A 22126-nucleotide genomic window follows, 5' to 3' on the forward strand; every position below is an offset into this window, starting at 1 on the left:
TAAACATATTTGTTTCTCAACCTACTGTAAATTTTTGGCCCGACCCTAAAGTTTTTTTATTGCCTTCAGGAATTTTTCTTTCAACTTCTTGACAAAAAGTTGCAAAACTGCACTTTTATGGTTCAAACATGTCTATTGATCAGACATGTTTGAAATCAACTTACTGTTACACAAAAGCATAACAACGTTACTTGTATTCATTTTTTGACACAAATATAATTTCTGAAAAGTATCCCTTATTAAATCAGAAACAAACACGACTTACCTACCCTATTTTTTGAGAATGATACCGAACACAAACATTGATTTGCTAGGCCTAATAGAAAAAACTCTCAACGCAGTACAAATTTCGAGTTAAAATATGGCGACTATTTTGATATAACAACTTATTGTGCATTCAAAATACACTTTACAATTGCAAGACCAATTATCACATCTAGCTAGTGATCTACTGAAACAGTTTTTCCATAAACAGAAAGAAGTCCGAATAATGGTGTTTTAATTTTAAGATTAATTGAATTACATCAAAGTCTTTGGGAATGGAATAGCTCCAACTCCAGTAGTGTTGATTTGTTAACAAATTGAGGTGATGTATAGTTGAAACACTGTTTGAAAACCGTTATTGAAAAATTTTCTGCTATTGATGGGCTGGACAATAAAAGAAAATGGAATATCTTTCTGTACATGCGTGCTTGAAAATGAATTATTTGATAAGACCGTTCCGACGAGCTTACGTCCAGTCATGCATTAAAGCATTTAGAAAACAAGTACGCATACTTGGGTGTAACTATAAAATTAATTTTGTTTGTTTGTTTTGGGTTTAACGCCGTTTTTCAACAGTATTTCAGTCATGTAACGGCGGGCAGTTAACCTAATCAGTGTTCCTGGATTCTGTACCAGTACAAACCTGTTCTCCGCAAGTAACTGCCAACTTCCCCGCATGAATTATCAGAGGTGGAGGACTAATGATTTCAGACACAATGTCGTTTATCAAATAGTCACGGAGAACATACGCCTCGCCCGAGGATCGAACTCGCGACCCCGCGATTCGTAGACCAACGCTCTTACCTACTGAGCTAATCGGTTAGACGTGGAGATCGCAGTGTAATTACATATCTATCCTGTGCTAGACGACGGACTAGAGTAAAGCCACCCTCTGAGATGAATCATCGGGAAACAATACGGGGGAGCCTAAACGTGTTCGGACACGTTTAAAGAGAACAATAGAGGGTAGATATGTAACGGTATCCTATGTCACCAAGATTTCTTACATGATGACAGAGTCGTTTATTTTACCGATTGACAATAAAATAATGGCATATGCTGTTATCATATTTACACGCATTGTTATAAGCATTCATTTGCTTTTTACATGATCATGCAATAATGGTAGCAGTAAAATAAAACCATAAAAACGTATCAACAGATGACTACAAGGTATATACAGTGAAATAGATGTAAAATCCTTAAAGATACGTGACATAATTTTCCCTCTGTACTCTCTTATCAAATATTGAACGATATTATTTGTTGTGTGATATGGTCAACAATTTGGCATTGTTCCTGGTAATTTTGTAGGTATCTGCCACTGCCACTGTTCCATTTGTTTTATGTTTTACAAAACGTTCCATGACATCTAAATTGATATCCAACAAGTTTTTGTAGTTTAGCGTGATTCCCCGTACTTTGCATTGCGTCAGGTTTCCATTTTCATCGGGTCTTTTTAATTTTATAGCGTTGTTTCTTGGACATCCAATGACGAATGTGTCTATTTCTTTGTTTGGCACTTCATCGGCTAGGTCACCAAGATAATCACCGAGAGCTGGTTTCCATTCGCCTCACGGAGTCAGTATCGGCATACAAAGCTAGTAAACCTAGGTTTTCCAGATACGATTACAGCTTAAGGCGGGCTTGAGCAGTAGTATGTGTTGCAATAATTACGTTGGTCTTTGAATTTGACTTAAGAAAATCCGTTCTGTATTTCCAACACATTCAACGTTCTGATCGGACACGTAATTGACAGCTGTTACTTCCTCTCGATCTGATGTTAATTTGTCGAAGTACACAACGGGGTCCTCCACGAGGTCGACTTGTGACATGTTACAGCGTTGCTAGAGTTTCCCGCACGTTGAATTTAGCATAAGTTTGGCAAGGGCTCTCACACCATGGTTCTTCCGAATGCTGTTGTATTTGAGACAAATGCCCTCCTTCTGGAAGTACATGTCGATATATTGCCTTTTGTCTTCTTCTGTACTGCAGCAGTCATTTGTTTCCTGTTTGATTTTTAGGAAAGTGTTGATATATTCTGTTGAACGGCCACCTGACCGAGTATCCGGGTCGTACTGGGATAAGTTATCAAAGTGTCAGACATCGTTTATTTTCAAAATCTTGTATCCCTTTTCCATGGTCTTTTTAACTTCGCCAGTGACTCACGTGCCCACAAATGTCTTTATCGTTGTGATTGCAATGTTCTTGTTGCTGCACACGTTTTACAGAGGTGAAACAGTAGTTTGCCATTTGTTCTAGAAGATAAAACTAGTTGGAAATGTCCCCTTGGTGGTATAGCTTTGCATTTGACGAGTCTTTCATACTGGTTTATGCCATTGAAATGTTCCGTAATTAATTCAGGATGTCCTAGGGGCACTTTACCCGTTTTATTTACCCACGAATAAATGAAGTCACATCGTAATAGTTGATTTCTTCTTTCGGTTAAGCATTTTGTACAAGTTAAAGGCATCTGTTTGCCCGCCATAGAATGCATCTCGTGGTTCCAAAGGTCTGACTATGTCTATTTGTTCAATGTAGGCTTTCATATTTGGATTGTTTTCAAGTTGTTTGTCAAACACTGCTTCCCAAATACATCTGTATCTATACCCTAGATTCTCCAAATACTTTTGTTTATCTAAAGTTCTTTCATAAAGATCGCCCAGCGTCATTTTGTTCACAGAGTTGACCGTATGTCGATAGTACTTTGAAGGGTTTCCATGACAGAAATCACCATGAAATTCTAGCAAAACCTTTTTGCCGTTTCTTGTTTTGTAACAGTCGTCAACTGTGTAAGTTCCAATTACTTTCTTACTTTCATTTCTAGCATGCTGTATCTTCAATGTGTGAAATGTATTTTATCCACTGCAGAGCTTTACAGACTGTTTTCGTTCAGGTCTAAAGCCATCATTTGGAATAAATCTGATTGTTTTAGATTGTAGGAAGTTTGTTCTGAGCACTAGGTTACATGCTGATGCTTTAGTTGTACACATTTCGAATGGATCTATGGCTGTAATGCCCATAAAATGTTCTCGAAACTGAAGACAGCACCGCTTAAGAATGTCTTTTTTTTATTTAACGTCGCACCGACACATGATAGGTCATATCGCGACTTTCCAACTTTAATGGTAGAGGAAGACCCCAGGTGCCCCTCCGTGCATTATTTCATCACAAGCGGGCACATGGGTAGAACCACCGACCTTCCGTAAGCCAGCTGAATGGCTTCCTCACATGAAGAATTCAACGCCCCGAGTGAGGCTTGAACTCCAAATCGATGAGGGGCAAGTGATTTGAAGTCAGAGACCTTAACCACTCGGCCGCGGAGGCCCCTTTAGAATGTCTACATCTGAATAACAGTAGTTCAACAATTCGTTTTGAAAGTGAAAAACATCGTTTCCGTGTTTGTCGTACAATTTCAGAAACATTTCTCTGTCTTTTGGCTTCATTGTGTCGACACAGTAATATTAAATGTCTGGTAAATGATTCATAACAACTGTCTGGTTTTCTTTCCAGCTGAATAGATACGGAAAATATCCTTTTTTTTCAGTTCATCAAAGCCAACCATTAGAGGTAGTTTGGCTAAAAGCATCGCCAGGAAATTGATGAAATCTATCATTTTGATCTTACAACGGTTAGACACATGATTTTGGCGCCATTTGGTATAATAGTAGGCACTGTAGCGTACTTGTAAAGGTTCTGCAAAATAGGGTATGAATCATATCCTTGGAAATTGTGTCAAATAACAGTAGCTTCGTAATTTTCTTCCAAAAAGAACCAGTTACAAAAGTCGTCTTCCTCCACTAAAGTTGTGTTGACGTTCTCCGCAGTTATCGCACGTTTCTACATCTTTGTCGATGCACATTGTACACACTTTTTGAGGAACGCATAAGTTTGGTTTTTGTTCATAGCTTCCACAAATTGCAATATAACAATTTTGATAATTTCCATTATCAGATCGTCTTGAGTGCACTCGAAGTGGAAGAATATGTAGGTGTTGGGATTTTCCATTTCGTTGACCAGTTCATCAACAAACGACATCGGCTTTGTCTGAAGTTTTGTCTTCTCTGGTTGCATGTACCATTATTGGCCGGAAAAAAGTCTTTACACACGTCGCAATATTTGTTCCCACATGTATGAGCTCTCTTACTAGTTTTCTTTTTTACAGTTTTTCCAAAGGCTTCACAACGGTAAAAAATGCGGCACTTAAGGTTCCTCTTCTTCGTGGCACGTTTGTGGAGATCGAAACAATAATCGCCACGAAAGAATTTATCACATTCCTCGCAAAGTATCATGTCTGCATATACTTTGTCGTGTACATTTCGACAATGATAACACACGTTGTTGCATTGATTGGTTGATTGATTTCAGTATATAAAATATATGGTATGGTACATCACAAATTAAAAGAAATTTCAAATATCACTTATACATTGACTAGGAATTAAAACATATTGAAAGACAACTAAGAATCATCGCTAAACATAAAATACCAATAACTGCAGAAAAAATATACGAAGACAAGAATTCATACATCCAGGATGACACAAAAATGGGGAATGTGAAACCATTTATTTCCATTGTGGTCCTAGATGAATGATGACATGACCTAGCAAGGCACAACAATTTTGTAAAAAATGGTTGTAATTTGAGAAAGTTTTCAGCTGTTTTAAGTATCACAGTAAAGGAATATCAGTATAATAGTAAAGACAAATGTAACTACAAGCTATGTAGAAGATGTTTGTTTTTTTACTAAAACCTTGAACTACTGCATGTTTGCAGAATTATGTAGCAAATGTTTTCACAAGTAACAACCATTATAGCAGAATGACTTTTTACCAAATCCTTTGACTTTAGGAATGCTGAAGCATGAACATTTACTAAACCTGGTATTGTGAGTTTGTGACTATGTACAGTACTGGCTTGAATAAAATGCTCATTCATGTAAGAAGGGGCAGAACTATTCCCTGTTTCATATTCGTCTTTGTTTTTTGAATGTATTTTAAAAACGTGATTTAGAGTTATTTGTTCCGCTCTTCTTGTGACTGGTGACCAGCCCAGTTGAAAGAAGCGTTTTGTATCTTAATGATCTTGTTTTGAGTAACCTGGAGCCTATTCTTCAGACTCTGAGAAATACCCTAGTACCATACAGTGCAGGCATAGTCAAAGTGACATTGGATCAAGGACATGACTAACATTTTTTTAGCGTACAATGATATAAACTTTAGCTTTTTGTACAGAAACCCGAGTCTTGCATTTGCTATTTTAACCATAGTCTCATAACTCAAACATTGATCCAATATAGCACCCAAATATTTAATAGAGTTGAGTTGGTGTGCTTAATCACCATACCCTTACATAATGTGTGCAGCTTTGGTCTTCTTTATTATTGTATCCTTTTTGGCACCGTGTACAATAATGACTTCTTGACAGGAATGCATGCACACTAAATATAACATTTTAATGCTGGTCGTGGGAATAGACATATTCTTTTTCTCACATTCAGGTCCGCTGTAAATGATTACATTGAAATGTTCTTTCGAGATCACGTGTATTTGATAGTCATGTAACACCTTCTGAATCATATTCACTTCTTTAATCCCACATGTTTCAGGTGGCACACTAGCCAACCGGTGAAGTTCTCTAACCAAATGTCCATGGGGCTCATATTCCAGCCGAATATTGTTCCATTTTTCGGGTTGATCTAGTCTAACCTTTAATGTTATAGTAGCCCTGGCACAGCACAAGTCATCGTTGTTCCGTATATGTATGATACACCTTTTTCCTGTCAGGAACTTTTCTGTATTCACGTAATGTTTTCTATCACCACCATTAGGCATATCCACACTTCAATTATAATGGACTCATTTATGGCAAAATCCGCGGTAGACTGCGGAACTCTTTCTATTTCTGCCATACATTTTTCATTGGTAAGTTAAGGTATCGGTAGGAAAGGTATGACAACAGGGAATCCAGCTCGGGATTCTGTATTGTGAACCTTACCACATTTTTCAACTTGGCTTCTCTTGTCAATTCCTCAAAGAGAACAGAAAACAGTTTTTCCGGAGTTGACAGCACATCATCATTCACTTCGATGTCTTGAAAGGTGACTTTATATGTAGAGGCAGTGGTCCTACACTTCAGTACAAGTACAGTCCCCACTGCATCATATTTGTAAATGAATAATGTCATGATTTCATACCTATATGAAATAACTATTTTGGCAAAACCACAATATTTCATACATGTACAGTTAAATAATTTTTATCTCTTCTTAGCGTAAAGTACTCGTGGTGACCTTTTTTGTTGTGGTTTTGTCATTTCAAAAAATCAAGCCCAAGGTACAAGTAAAGTCCCCACTCCATCATATTTGTAAATGAATAATGTGATGATTTCATACCTATATGAAATAACTATTTTGGCAAAACTACAATATTTCATACATGTACAGTTTAATAATTTTACGGTATTTATGGTCAGCTATTGTTATTGCAAGATATCATAATGTTTCATCGTCAACTATTTTACTTTTATTTCGTCAACACGTCAGAGGTAACAATTTCATCTACTTTTAATTTACCTTTGTCAGTTTATTTGCCTCATAAAATCATCGACAAAAGCAGAAATAGGCCATTTTGTTTCAAAAGCTAGGCCGCTTGGTCAAATCTTAGATATACATTGTTAACTGCTCAGAGGATGCATTTTCTGGATGATCGTTAAGAAACTTGTCTAGAGTGTTAATTTGTATATGTTTACATGCCAAGGTTTAAAACTAAATTAACTGAGGTAAACAATCTAGGCAATTAGGTTGAATCACTGAAAACCTTGTTTTCTGTCTTAAACTGTTAAACAATTTCTTTGTAAATACAAAAAGTCATAATAAAATGCAGTTTTGCAGATCTTATCGTCTGGAGACCCTCTACAAAGCTACTTGGTTGGTCACATATTTATGGTCACATATGGATGGGACTGGTTTTCCGTATATCACTGTTTATAACAGTTTTCAAATCTTTTTCTCAAAATTAGTCGGTCGGATATTCATATAAAGACTACCCAATGTGTTGTTAGATTGCTGCCAGGGAGCAGGGCAACTCTCTAAAGAAACAGCCGAAAATATTTCAAAGCCTATGTCAAGAAATATGTCAACTTTGTAGGATAAATATTGATTTCATTTTTTTCTTTTGCCTCCTTCCCAAAATGAAAGTATGTCTTTTTGATAAGGTCTCTGTTATTAATTGACAATGTTTGATATTTCGCTTTACATGCTAACTTCTTCAGAGTAGGCGGCTACAGAATAGACGTCAATAAAATCAAGCAAGAAAGAAACAGCAAACGTATGAAAAAGAAAGAAAATCAAAGGAACTTAATAAAACAAACACTTATAGATACGAATTCAAGATATACGCTTAAACTTAATTAATAATAACAAGAGGGTCAAGATGACCCCAGGTCGTTCACCTGATTAACATACCATAACAGTGTAAACATGTTTATCCTAGTGACCAAGTTTATGACACCACATGACCCAGTTTAAAACTCGTCCGAGTTTTTGAGTAGACAAAGATTCCAACCAAGTTTCATTAGGACAGGAGCAAAAATTGTGGCCTCTGAAGTGTAAACAAGATTTTTCTTCTCTTTGACCTAGTGACCTAGTTTCTGACCAACCTAACTTCTGAAAAATTTAAACCGTTCGAGATTTCACGGAGACAAATACCCTGACAAATATTCATTAAGAGTAGACCAAACATGTGGCCTCTTGCGTGTTAACAAACATTTTCATTGATTCGAGCTAGTAACCTAGGTTTTACTCCACATAACCAAGATTAATACTCGTCCAAAATTAAAAAAAAAAAAAATAACAAAAAAAAAAACAACATATATTCTGACAAAATTTCGTGAAGATTGGTGCAAGCAATTGGCATCGAAAGTGTAAAGGAGCTTTTCCGTTGACTCAACGTAGTGACAGAGCTTTTGACCCAATGTAACCCAAATTCAAAATCGACCAAGAGATTATAATAACAAACATTCTGCCCTAGTTTTATGAAAATTGAATAAAAAGTAGCCTCTAAAGTATAAACAAGCCATTCTTTGATTTGATCTGGTAATCTAGTTTTTAACGCCGCATAACCCAGATTCATACTAAACCTATAGGTCACCAAGACAAATGTTCTTACTTATTCTCATCAGTTTCAAACTTAAACGGTGAACTCTAGGGTGTTAAAAATATTTTTTTTTATCTGGCTTTGTTTTTTATTTCACATAACCCGAATTCCAATTTGTTCTAAATATCATCAAGATAAACATTCATACCAAGTTTTTATCAGGAAAAGATTATAAATATAGACTCTAGAGTGTTAACAAAATTTTCTTTGATCTGGACTACGTAGGTTTTGACCCAACGTGACCCAGTTTCAAACTTGACCTTCCAAAGGATCGTTTTACAGACTTTATTAGACATCATCAAGACAGACATTTTGACCAAGTTTCATGAGTGTTAACAATGCAAATGTTGACGCACGACGGCGATGCACGCCGGCGGACACCGGATAATAACCCGTCACAAGAACGTACCTTGTGCGCTTCGCGCTCATGTGAGCTATAGTAGTGATTGATTAAAATATGTTACTTTAAGAGATAACTTACTTTTGACCCAACGTGACCCAGTTTCAAATTTGACCTTCCAAAGGATCGTTTTACAGACTTTATTAGACATCATCAAGACAGACATTTTGACCAAGTTTCATGAGTGTTAACAATGCAAATGTTGACGCACGACGGGCGATGCACGCCGGCGGACACCGGATAATAACCCGTCACAAGAACGTACCTTGTGCGCTTCGCGCTCATGTGAGCTATAGTAGTGATTGATTAAAATATGTTACTTTAAGAGATAACTTACTATATCACATTAATTTTGTTATGCACACAAAAATATATGAGGGCTTCCTTAAATCCTATTTTTAATAAATAAATTGTTTTCTCGTTTATGTCTGCAATGTTTATTAACACAATAGGAAGTATTGCTGAATGCATTGCTTTATATTTCTTTACAACTCTTAAATGTGAAAGATCATATGCAATGAAGTGCTCGCGTACTTTCTGGTACGGCCTACGGAGCGATAGCCTAAACCTGGAACACAGCAGGAGTGATTTTCCTTGGCGCGGACAGCACGGAAATACATTGCTTGTGTTGCTAGTCAATATTATTTGGCTATTGTCCCAAACAGCAAAAGTACAGACTGATTCCACCTGGTAGGTTTAAGTGGGTAAGTCACTAAATTCAACAAGTACAATATTGGTGGTAGCGGTTCTTTAGAGCCCATATTTCGCCGACCAATAATTCGCTACCTATCTTTTGATTTTTAGGCTTGGCAACTTGCCAGTCTTAAACTGGTTGCACTTGTGTTGGAAAAGGGTGAGTCTTAACTGAATTTAGTCGATAACATTCTTAGTCGAAAGCACTTATTTAAGTGTTATAGGTTGAATAACTGAAATATTATTCGACATTTCCAGACAGCTCGTTGGGACTTACACCATTGGAAATCCCTATAGTTGGCATTGTAGTTTACCTTTATTAAAGTTTTAGGATCCTTAAAAGATTTTTCTTTGGATCATTCTTGAATTGAAATAATTAAAGTTATTTCTGATTTTGTTGTTTTTATTTTGATTTTTATCAAATATGTCACAACAAAATAGTCAAGAAGGTACGTCAGTTACATCTGGTATTAGTGCACAAGTTGTTATACCCCCACCAAACATGTTTGAGGTGGGGTGGGTGGGGGGGGGCTATATAGGAGTCAGTTTTGTCGCGTCGCGTCGCGTCGAAAAATCTATTATGTCAGTTATTACTAAATGGATTTGATTCAAACGTAAAATAGATGTTCCACCTTATCACCCACATCATGTGACACAAGGTGCATAACTCTGACAAAAAGTTTTCATGAATTATGTCCCCTTTTACTTAGAATTTAAGGTTAATTTTGTTGTATTTTCACTATATCTCAGTTATTACTACATGGATTTGATTCAAACTTAAAATAGTTGTGCCCACCTCATCACCCAGATCATGTGACATAAGGTGCTTAACTCTGACATCAATTTTTTATGTATTATGTCCCCTTTTACTTTAAATTTAAGGTTGGTTTTGATGTATTTTCACTATGTCTCAGTTATTACAAAATGGATTTGATTCAAACTTAAAATAGATGTTCCACCTCATCACCAACATCATGTGACACAAGGTGCATAACTTTGACACCAATTTTTCATGAATTATGCCCATTTTAACTTAGAATTTAAGGTTAATTTTGATGTATTTTCTCTATGTCTCAGTTACTACTGAATGGATTTGATTCAAACTTAAAATAGATGTTCCACCCCATCACCCACATCATGTGACATAAGGTGCTTAACTCTGACATCAATTTTTTATGAATTATGTCCCCTTTTACTTTAAATTTAAGGTTGATTTTGATGCATTTTCACTATATCTCAGTTATTACAAAATGGATTTGATTCAAACTTAAAATAGATGTTCCACCTCATCACCTACATCATGTGACACTAGGTGCATAACTCTGACACCAATTTTTCATGAATTATGCCCCTTTTTACGTAGATTTTAAAGGTTTATTTTGATGTATTTTCTCTATATCTCAGTTACTACTGAATGGATTAGATTCAAACTTAAAACAGATGTTCCACCTCATCACCCACATCATGTGACACAAGGTGCATAACTCTGACACCAATTTTTCTTCAATTATGTCCCCTTTTACTTAGAATTTAAGGTTAATTTGATGTATTTTCACTATATCTCATTCTGATTGGCTTAGAGCCAAAGGGAAGTAACCTTTTTTTTAACTTTTGTACTGAGTTTCTTCCCCTTAAATTCCGGGAATTAGTCTATTTTTAGAAATCCTATTTTTAGATTTTCAATATTTTAGGTATTTTTCTAACTTTTTTTATTATAAGTCCTATGTAAAAGGTAAATACATTTTTTTATGGTAATATGGGTCGGTAAGACACTTTTTTGTATTCACTTTTAGTGTATCTCTAATATTCACGGGAGGGTGGGGGGGGGGCGGGTACTGTTACACGAGACTCTGTTGTGGAGGATATCATGTTACAGCTTTAGGATGCTACTGTTACAGTATTCCTGGATAACGTTACAGCATTCGCAGGATAATAATAGCTGTCGATGTTTTGTTTGCCAAAGAAATGGTAAAGATTTATCTCTTTTTTGCAAAAATAAAAGTTGTATTTCTAGATCAATGATATGCACGTCTGTTGAGACATGGCTTATCCAGCGAAACTCAGTATATTGGTGTCAGTCAAGCGTTTTATTACAAAAATCGAAATTCTGATAGAAAATTATCTAAAAAAAAATTGATTAAAAGATATTCCAACCGTATTTCATGCTCATTTGCATTGATTAAAACCCTCTACAGGCATGGACTTATAATACGAGGTAGAAAAATTACTGTTGGTCTAATTTTTCGTAGTTTTATAGAATGTTGCAGTTAAGCAGGATATGTTACAGTTGTGGGATGCTGCTTATGAATGTGTTACAGATTTAGGATGATACCTTTTTTTCATCTTCAGGATTCTGTTGCTGGATGTAAGTACTGTTAAACAACATTTATTTTGTCATTTGAGGCAGTCAGACATGTACTAAAGAGGCGTTGCTGTAACGACGTTTAAAAACACAGGAAAGAAAAGCTAGAACATTCCACTTAAAGGGAGAAGATGTCGTTTGTGATATGTCAAGAATCACATATGATGAACAGTTGATAATACAAGTTATGCAGAGCAAATCTTCTATCCCTCCTACATGCAAATCGACCGATCATTTGAATAATCTCTAAATACATCGGTTGTTAAATGTTTTCATGACCTCAAAATAAATCACCGGAGATGATATCGAAAAATGTTCTAAGTGTTTCTTTATTTATATTCACATAGATTACTTTCGTTCTAATCTAAGAAGACAGCGAGTTACTATGGTTGTAAGGTTAACTCCTAATTTTCGAACAACCCGAATTTAATGCGCTCATGCTCGCGTTTACATAATGCCAGATGATGGGCATTACAGTCCTGAGACATGCCTTCGAATGGCGCACAGTCCTGAAAAGCCCTTGACACCGGCATACATACAAAGACAAATACGCATATATTTGTAGATAAAAATCCTGAAACATTATACATTTTAACTATGAGCTGCGTATAAAATCCTCCGTTAAATGATATAGGCTCCATACTGTGACCAAACAAATTAAATGCTCCAGATTAGCCAATTTAATTGTGCATGCTTGCCAGATCTTCATTGCGCATGCATATCTGCTAGTAGGCAGCTACGCGCCTGCAAGCAGACTATGATTCGATGGTTGAATCTTTTGTTATTTGAAATAAAGTTTTATTGCACATGTGCGAGTTGTCGTTAGAAAAGCCAATTAATTTCTTAACTTCTCCATTACCGCTTCCGAGAGGATATCTTCTTTTAAGCATATTAGTAATTGAAATCGTTGTTAAAGACATGCATTGCCAAGCTCTTCTGAAGCTAGGACATATCGTTTGCTAGCACAGTACACATGTAGCATAAACAGGTACTATTTATAAAAGATCAGCCTGTTAAAGTGCAAACGACGATTCAATGCAAATTGGTGATTATGGTATTATATGCATTGGATATAAAACACTAGCTTTCCACTGAAAATGTTTATATCATTTTATTATATATAGATGCTGATTTAGAATTTTAAAATTAGAAACAAATGCACTTGGTATAATATATTTGTTACATCTGACCAAAAAAAATCCCGTATAATTCATGATATCTAAATTTTATTTACTATCCTGGTATTGTATATTGTCAAAATGTATTCCAAAAGGTATCATCCTAAATCTGTAACACATCCAGAAGAAGCAACCAACAACTGTCAGGGGCGTACCTGGATGATTTTGAACTGTACGCAAGATTTGAGCAGCAGTAGCTACAAACCAAGCAGAAATGCTGCGAATGTGGAGTAGGTGAGGGAAGGGGTCTCCATCTCCCGGCGGATTGGGCTTTTGGGGCCTTCCCTTGAAATGTTGAAAAATGGTCCACAAGAGATGCGTTCTCTTGCTATATTCCAGCGTTAATATATTTTGTTTGTCACATGTGTACTACATATTACAAAGATAATTATTTGAATTCATAGTTTATCACACTGCTCATGCTTACTGGCAGGGATCTAAAATTGCAACTGGAGCAGCCCCGGATACACCACTGTCCCATGTAACTTTACCATGGAAAGTGTGTGCTTCACTAGCTCGATCGCTATGGCACGATACTTGGCCCGTACTAGTATTCATCAATAATTTTATCTAAGATTTTAAAATGTTTAATATCTATTTCGCAGAATTTTCCTAACTAAATGAAATATGCCAGACTTAATATGTTGAAAAGTCAGAGTTCCGTGAATTGCTCGTACCATACACTCCAGGACAAAACAACTTTAAATCAACAGTAACAGTAGATATATAGTTATGTTTCAAAATATTTGCGACCTGAAACACTGGGTCATTATATGATATGTTTTATTTTGCAACTGCCAAGACCCATGCAGGCATATTGTTTATCGCCAAATGGACCTAACAATGTGTCTGTTAGTGTAACTGCATCTAAACTCTTACCTAATACTAACTGCTACACGTGTGAACAAATCGCATATTCGAACCGTGCGCAAAGCTGTTATTATCATTATTTATTATTTAATACCCTCTACAATGTAAATATCGCGTATACTTATTAGGCAAAGAATGGCACGTTAACGCACACATTAAGGATGTACAAGTTTTTTGTTGTTATCGTTTTTGAAATCTTCGTCAATGTGTAATTTAATGCATAACTTCCTCATCTGCATTTAAACAGGTTTTTGATAAATGTATCTACCCACATATTGCAAATATTTCAAGTTTTCTCACGCGAAACGTACCTTATTTCTAGTTGCTGTAAACAACATCTAATATTTGCAAACGCAAATTCCAACTGCGTAAATTGCTAAATAGTATTTCGGTATCTAGATTTGGATATAGATTGATAGATTTAATTGCAAACATGAAAACAATCTCAAATATCACACCAAGAGTATAGTATTTAGCGTAACTCTTTTTATTTCTCAACATCGGTTGAAAATTTTTGTTCTGCTGCTGCTCTCTTGGTTTACCAATAAAACACATGCCATTTGAAATTTGAACAGCAGAGTAAGACGGGTGTCCTTTTTTTGTGCTAACAAATTTTCCGATATGCCCAAATTGAGTACATTGAGGTTTAATGGACATACATAGTATTATGTTTGTATGTTTGTAGAAACGAGTGCTCGGTCGTTGCCGTAGAAAAGATTTGTTGTGTATAATGACGCACCGACACAAATTTAGGTCATGTGAACTTTCTAGCTTTGGTGGTGGAGGAAGACCCCATGCGCCCCTCCGCGCATTATTACATCACGGTCGGCCACCTAGGTAGAACTACCGACCTTCCGTAAGCCAGCTGGATGGCTTCTTTGCTTGATATGTATAATAGAATCTCTTGCAAAATAATGCCCCTGAAGTGATGCTCTAAATCTAAAACTTCCAATTAGTATACATGTATATTAAATGTAAATCATTGGCTAGACTTTTCGTACTAGTTTATAGATATTCCTACTTTGTTTAGCTAAAACATGCATTTTGTCTTATTTTAAATCTGTTGCATGGTACTGTTAATTGCAGGTTTACGTAAACTAAATGTAAACATAGTAATTGTTCATATTTTCAAATGAAAAATTCGAATCCAAAGCGCGCCTGTAGCTTGTATCCGCTCGTATCTTTGTAAGTTCGAAACCCCGCGCGAGGTGTCTATTTTTCAATACGATCAAGCTGGTTTTGTGAACAATTCATGGTTTTACCCAAGTACCAGTTCATGGCTAACGTTAAGTCCAAAGGAGGCACCCGGGTTCTTCCTCCCAACATTAAACACTGTTTAAAGCTGGAAAGTTCTTTTAAGACACAAACACGAACTTGTAAAATATTGCAAGTTTCTTTTATTGGTCATCTTATATTAAACTTTCTAAACATTTCAGGGTTTACCTGCATATTTTCCATGGCATTAATACACTTGCTTCGTTTGCATTGTTCAAATGTTTCTTTTGCCACCTGGGCATTTTGGTTCTTGTGAGACATTTCTATGCTTAATTTCTTCTATAGAAAACTTTAACCAATGGATGACCAATATACAAATATCCGTTCGTTTTGTCCTCGCTTTCAGTTTATGTATTCGTGCATGCGTGTGTTCGAGAGTGTTTCTATTTGTGACAGGCGTATTTGGCGGTCTGTGTCTCTGGCTGTATTTGCTGTGCTCCATCATTCCATGAAATTTACACTTACATTTTATGTTTTGTCTATATTCACGATTATTAATTAACACAAATCAATCTAATATTTAAAAAAAAAAAAACGAGTTTGGTAATCTCATTAGTCATGAAGATGATATTTTTCAAATAAAGAACTTTAAATAGCCACCTAACCTCCTTAGGCTTTACATTTTATTGCATTTTTTGCATTTAAGCCTTTTCATTTTCATGGTGCCGAATTTGAATTCTACGCACAGGCGTATAGGCGTATGCCCAGGTACGCCCCTGACTGTAACATATCCAGCTAAACTGTAACATTTTATAAAACCACGAAAAAATAGACCCACAGTGATTTTTCTACCTCGTATCATAAGTGCATGCCTAAAGAGGATTTTTATCGATGCAAATGAGCATAAAATATGGTTGAAATATATTTTAATCAGCTTCTTTTAGATAATATTCTATCAAAATTTCGAATTTTGTCATTAAACGCTTGATAGACATCAATATACTGTGTTTCGCTGGTTAAACCATGTCTCAACAGACGTACATACCATTGATCTAGAAAAACAATATTTACTTTTGCAACAAAAGAGATAAATCTTTAACATTTCTTTGGCAAACAAAACACCGACAGCGATTATTATCCTGCGAATGCTGTAACGTTATCCAGGAATACTGTAACAGTAGCATCCTAAATCTGTAACATGATATCCTCCACAACCGAGTCTCGTGTAACAGTTCCTCCCCCGTGATATTAGATATTTATATATTTACTAGTATTACTATACTAGTATTATACTAGTATTACTTATATGTGGAAGCCCAGGATGAAGTACTCCAAAGACGAGTAAAATTCTTTTAAGTATTAAGCTTTTTTGACATTTTTATATTATTCTAAGTATTTTTAAGATTTCTTATGGTTGCCATTCTTCTGTGACAAGACCGTATGATGGGGGTATGAGTCACTCCTGTGACAGTTCTAGTTTCAATTAATTTTGCTATCCTTGAGCAATTGAGAATGATACCTGGCATTAATAAGATTGCCAGTGCACGTTTGTCCGTGCGTGAGGCAACGGGGAACATAACCCTGGAAGTCTTGTCCGTGTTGTGTCGTTAGAAATTTACAGAGTCTGAGCTGGGTCGAATTGATATTACCCAGAATAAATTATGGCCACTCCAGGACAGTGATAAGGAGCCTGAGGCTAGAAACTGGCCCAGTGTTTGGTCACATGTTAAGGCCGGAGATACTCCAGCTAGGCTTGGGGACTTGATCACCCTAGACCGAGAATGCATGTTGTATCTTCTGGTATGCACAGACCATTTTTGAAAACTCCATCTGAATTCCTTGGGACACCAGCATCGGGCAGGAATAAGGTATCATTACCAGAAACGATACTGAGTTTCAACCTTGGTGAGGGTAGCACTCATTTTAGTGATGATGGTAATGCCAATGCAAGTAGACCGTCATCAGATGGGGAGTAGGAGCCGACTATAGTCAGGTTGCAAAGAAATTAAGTTCTTTGCAAAAGCATTTAGCATTTGATGGTAAGGGCAGCTGAGAAGTTTTTGATTTAAAGCTTTCCAGATATGCTGAGACATGCGGATGGTCAGATGCTGAGAAATTTGAGGGCTTGTGCTGGTCTCGTACCGGCAAAGCTATGGACTATTGTAATACTGTGAACTCCTACCAGGGTTACATGGTAAGTCTGAGGCGCGGTTCGGTGAGCACGAGTTGCCAGCTGCGGCTCAATTGCAATTTCAAAAGGCTTGCCAGGAAGAGGGCGAGTCGTTAGATGATTCTGCAGACCGGCTTCTGACACTTGCGGCAAGAGCGTTCAGAGGCCTGCCAGATTCGTGTGTGACTAATCAAGTCATAAGTCGTTTCTGTCAAGGCCTGTTGGATAAGGATGCAGGCCATCATGTGTTTATGCTTGATCCTACGAGTATCCAACAGGCCAAGCAGGTAGTCCGTAAATACCAACAGGCACACATGACCATGTTTGGTATATCAAAGCGCCAACCTAAGCTGTTCAAAGAGGAGGAATGGTGCGAATAGGAGGAACATGTTTTTGCAGTGTGAGAAATGGTCGGTAGCATACACGGGGCAACGGATAATAGGACTGTCATACTGTCATGGAGGCATTTAAGCAATTAGAGCTTAAATTTGAAGAAGTCATGACAGTCAGATCCAGTAATGATGGAGCTGGTGAACTACCATAAACGCTTTATAAAAGCAGAATCTGTTTTATGCTTTGACGGGCAAACTTCTGTAGTTCAGAGTTTTTGAAGCTTTGGTAGGAGGCTCTGATGCAACCGCCTGGGTTAGCCTTGCCGATTAGGATAGATGGAATTATTTTTGACACCAATGCATTGAATAATTAGATCAGTGCATGGGTACCATAGATCCAGTGCGGCAAGGAGAATGTCATTGCATATGGAAGTTATGTTGCTATTAGGTAGACTGTTTATTGTACGGAATGACCACTCAAGTTTAAGGTAGTAAATGGGCTTCCAAGAGCCTTAAGGTCATCTGGTGAGACGGTGGTCGGAGGAGCTGTCTCGGTTAAATATTGTGCTGCAGCACGGGATAGGTCGTGAGCATGATAAAGCTAATGTACTGTCTTGAATGCCGGTTGGAGGCATTGCCAGGAGTATCATTCTTGGACACGACTGGAGCAGTTACCTTGTGGCAGGTGAAAATACTGTTAAGAAGACAACGAAAGTTGGGGCCCTTTAACTTTGTAGAGGACGCAGTGCCGTTGGTCATAGGGGACACCGAAGCTTATATCATAGAGCATTTGAGGGACCTAGGACCAACAAGGGCATGGGCACAACTGTCTACGGGTATCTGGATGTAGACAACTCAGTGCCGTTGGTAAAATGGGTTACCTGGAGTTTACATCACAGAGCATCCAGGGGACATGGTACATGCAAGGGCATTTTTACGACTGTCTAAGGGTATCATAATGGAACCACAGATGACACCGAGGGTAAGAGTGGCAAGCCAGTCCTTGCAATGGTAGTCTCAGATGCGGGATGACCCTTCTGAGAAAAGTAGCCTACCAGATGAAGTAATTTACTGTGCTGGTATAGATTTAGACTACAGTGAGGGAGTAAGCTCCTTTGTGGTAGATACGTTTTAAGATGCTGTTGTAAACATGAACATGGTGACCACAAGGAAGGTTAAGACTGAGGCTGATTAAAGCCTCGGTTATACAGTCACGTCTGGCAGTCAGGTTCAGTGCCTACTGTAGGACAACCAAGTTCACATTCTAAAGTCCTATCCCCCGGAAAGGACAAACTAAAATGACTTGCCGTGCCTACGCGTGCGACAGGTACCTCTGACTCTACACGGGGTCTGGGATCTAGCCTTTAGAGTTCGATCTCGGTACCAGATCAAGGAGCTTTAAGGGATAAAACTAGTTTGTGCAGTTGGTGGTTCTCGGTAGTCATGAGCGGAAACAGGTTGAGAAATTGCTGATTGTTTTGGATTGGTAACGAGGACAGATCCGGCTTGGTCCGATTTGTTACGTGCCAGTCAAGCGGCTGAGTCAAATCGGTGAAACAATGAACAATTTCTTCTGTTAGATTGTGCTTTATGTTAGTGTGACTTAGGTAAAGATTGCATTCATCTTGGTATGCTGAAAAGTCTGAAGGAGGAAGCTATTGAACCCAGTCATAGCCTTCCCGCTTTGGGACATCGGACTCTGTAACAGATTAGTCCGGTGAAACCTCATCTAAGAGAAGTAAGGCCTCACACAGTTTTACTAGGATAGGGCAGGCACCTGTTACAGAGGAGACTTGAGCTCTGCTTGAACTAACAGTAAGGTTACCTAGGCCCCACTCTGTTAGACAAAGCGCAGGTAGAGACAACTGTCTGAGGCAAGGGTTAGCCGCCTGTTTGACTGAAGATTATTTTATGGTAAGTGTTGGGTTGCTGACCATTCTTAGGGTATGGAGAGTTCTTCTGATAGCATTGACTATCTTTGGAATAACTGAGTCTGTTTAGGCCATAGGGACTAATCTCGGAGCAGTATGGATGTGGAGATCCATGGTAGCCGGTAGGGTAGTATTGTGGCTGAAGTGACACAACACTAGTACTGGTTAAACCCAGGAACATCTCATATTTATGAGCAAGAGACCATGGTATACTTCAGTAGTCTAAGACACCATGGTCTACTTCCATGGTGTAAGAACTACCTCCTTTTAATAGGACGGGGAGGAGTGTAGTGCTCGCGTACGGTCTGGTGCGGCCTACGGGGCGATAGCCTGAACCAGGAACACAGCAGGAGTGATTTCCCTTGGCGCGGGCAGCACGAAAAGACGTTGCTAGTGTTGCTAGTCAATATTATTTGGCTATTGTCCCAAACAGCGTAAGTACAGACTGATTCCACCTAGTAAGTTACAGTGGGTAAGTCACTAAATCCAACAAATACAATAGCAATATTGAAAGTAGGATGATATCCTTTTGGCTATGCATATTCTCAATTTGGAAAGCTGATTTATCTATTTTTTTCATAAAAACATTATGGAACTTTGAGCGAATTCATAAAGAATGAAATGTGATTTTATTTATTGCCTTATTTGCATATCACATTGTAGCTGTACATTTTAAAAATGAGCTATAATACTTAACTGTCAGGAAATACAAAAATGTGATTTGAGAATTATTTCATGCTATATTATCATACTTATACTTATATTTAGTAATATGTTCCATTTTCCATGAAAGTTTAAAGAGACTTTTTTCTGTTTTTTTTTTTTTTTGTTAAAAGAATTGTACAGCGTAAAATACATACTAAGGCAAGGCACTTTCTCTTTATTCTAAGTTTGATAAATACTTATTCCCATCCTGAAATTTCTGTCCAAAAGCATATCCAGTACTGTTAGTAAAAGTTTTTATTCCCAGATAAGCTGTATTTCATGACTGGCCAAAACAAATTCTGTGATCTGTCATCATAATAAATGTGTATATAAAGCTTAAACAAGTAGACAGCTTATTCTGTGACTACATTTTTGGTCGCAATGCCTTCCTAGGATATATCTAAAAGCAAACTTAGTATTAATTTTTGATTACCAAGCATGGTACCAAAGAGTGTGTAATTTAAGAATCAAAATTAAGACGTCAAATGAAAATTTCAAGCTTGCACAACAAGGTTTAATTTTTGTTCGGGTCAATTAAAGGTTCAAGGTGAGCCATTTGTATAAATGGATGTTCGACTTCGGAGTCAAAATGAACTCTCTGAGCCAGTTTGCGTAACTTCGACTGAAATTGTCAAACGTATGCCCCTTTCCAACCGCTCTTACTGACGTTTGTATGTATAATCTGTTTAACCATTCTACTGGTCCAGATGACAACAGAAAGGTTTTTCTAAGGGATAGCAAAAAGAGTACAAGTGATTGGAGTGTGTTCGGATCGCTGAACTCTTAATGTGAGGAATCCAGCTGGCTTACGGAAAATCGGTTAAATAATGCACGGAAGGGTATCTGAAAAGAAAGCATTTGTAAAAACTGATATTTAAATCCTTTTGATGGACGACAATGCAATGGACTGAACAGGAAATTCACTCTAATAATATTTTATCTCTAAGTGTTACATTGACTAACGTTAAATTCAGTAAAATTGGTTAAAAGCGTCTTACACAACCATTGTGTTCAGTCACATCATAATCCCTTGATTGATGGCAGAAATATGAACTGAAGAAAAATTGGACGGACAGATGAACAGACGAGGCACGATCCCTAAACCGCTGAAACAGAAATGAGTGACAAATGAAATTTACTTACATTTGGCAGATATCCTACAATTATAAATAACTATCTGAATTGAAATATATCATACAAAGATAAATATTAAAGCGTAGTTGAGTTGGCAAGTGTTCAACAACGACAAAGGGTTGTTCATGATGCATGATTTAATTCATATATCAGTTAATAAAATGACTTCTCTATTCGAAAATATATGGAGGGAATAATGTCAGTGGTTATTACAGTTTCTTTTTAGCTGGCATGGCTCTCAGTGTGTGTTTGGGGTGTTCTAGCCCCGTGTTTACAAAACATTTTCAGTCTCAGCTAAGTTTGATAATGAAACTTAATGTGTTATTTATATCTAAATAGCAGGTTAAAAACTAAATTGTAAGTTAATAACAATTTTCAAGTGGCTATTCAGTATTGATTGTCAGTCTCAATTGGAATTTAACCGTGAAGTTTTAGTAAAATTGATATTAAAATTTCAAACTTAAAGGTCCAATACTAAGGAAAGTGAACATTTTAATTTCTTTTAAAAAGCACAGAAACTATTTCATTTTATTGGAAAATGAAAGTTGGTATGTAGAAATTCGAAATAAATCGCAGTATATGTACAATTATTTTTCTATGAAGTATGAAGAAAGTTAAAAAGGCCTGGGGGGTCATTCTGTCGATTCATTGAAATTTCAACATAATACACATACATTTCTTTGAGTTCCAAAGACCTTCTGTAAATTTTGACC

The 22126-nt window shown here is 37.0% G+C and overlaps 1 protein-coding gene across 1 annotated transcript in view; it reads right to left on the bottom strand.

The window, feature by feature from the left end:
* Positions 1-21516, bottom strand: part of LOC128552019 (guanylate-binding protein 1-like) — a 41182-nt gene extending 19666 nt beyond the window's left edge. Inside the window, exon 1 of the mRNA XM_053533013.1 lies at positions 21423-21516. The gene's annotated coding sequence lies outside the window, so the exon portion shown is untranslated. The remainder of the gene's footprint in view (positions 1-21422) is intronic.
* Between the last annotated feature and the right edge of the window lie 610 nt (positions 21517-22126).

The sequence above is a fragment of the Mercenaria mercenaria genome, unplaced genomic scaffold, assembly GCF_021730395.1.
Source record: "Mercenaria mercenaria strain notata unplaced genomic scaffold, MADL_Memer_1 contig_1946, whole genome shotgun sequence".
Lineage (NCBI taxonomy): Eukaryota > Metazoa > Mollusca > Bivalvia > Venerida > Veneridae > Mercenaria > Mercenaria mercenaria.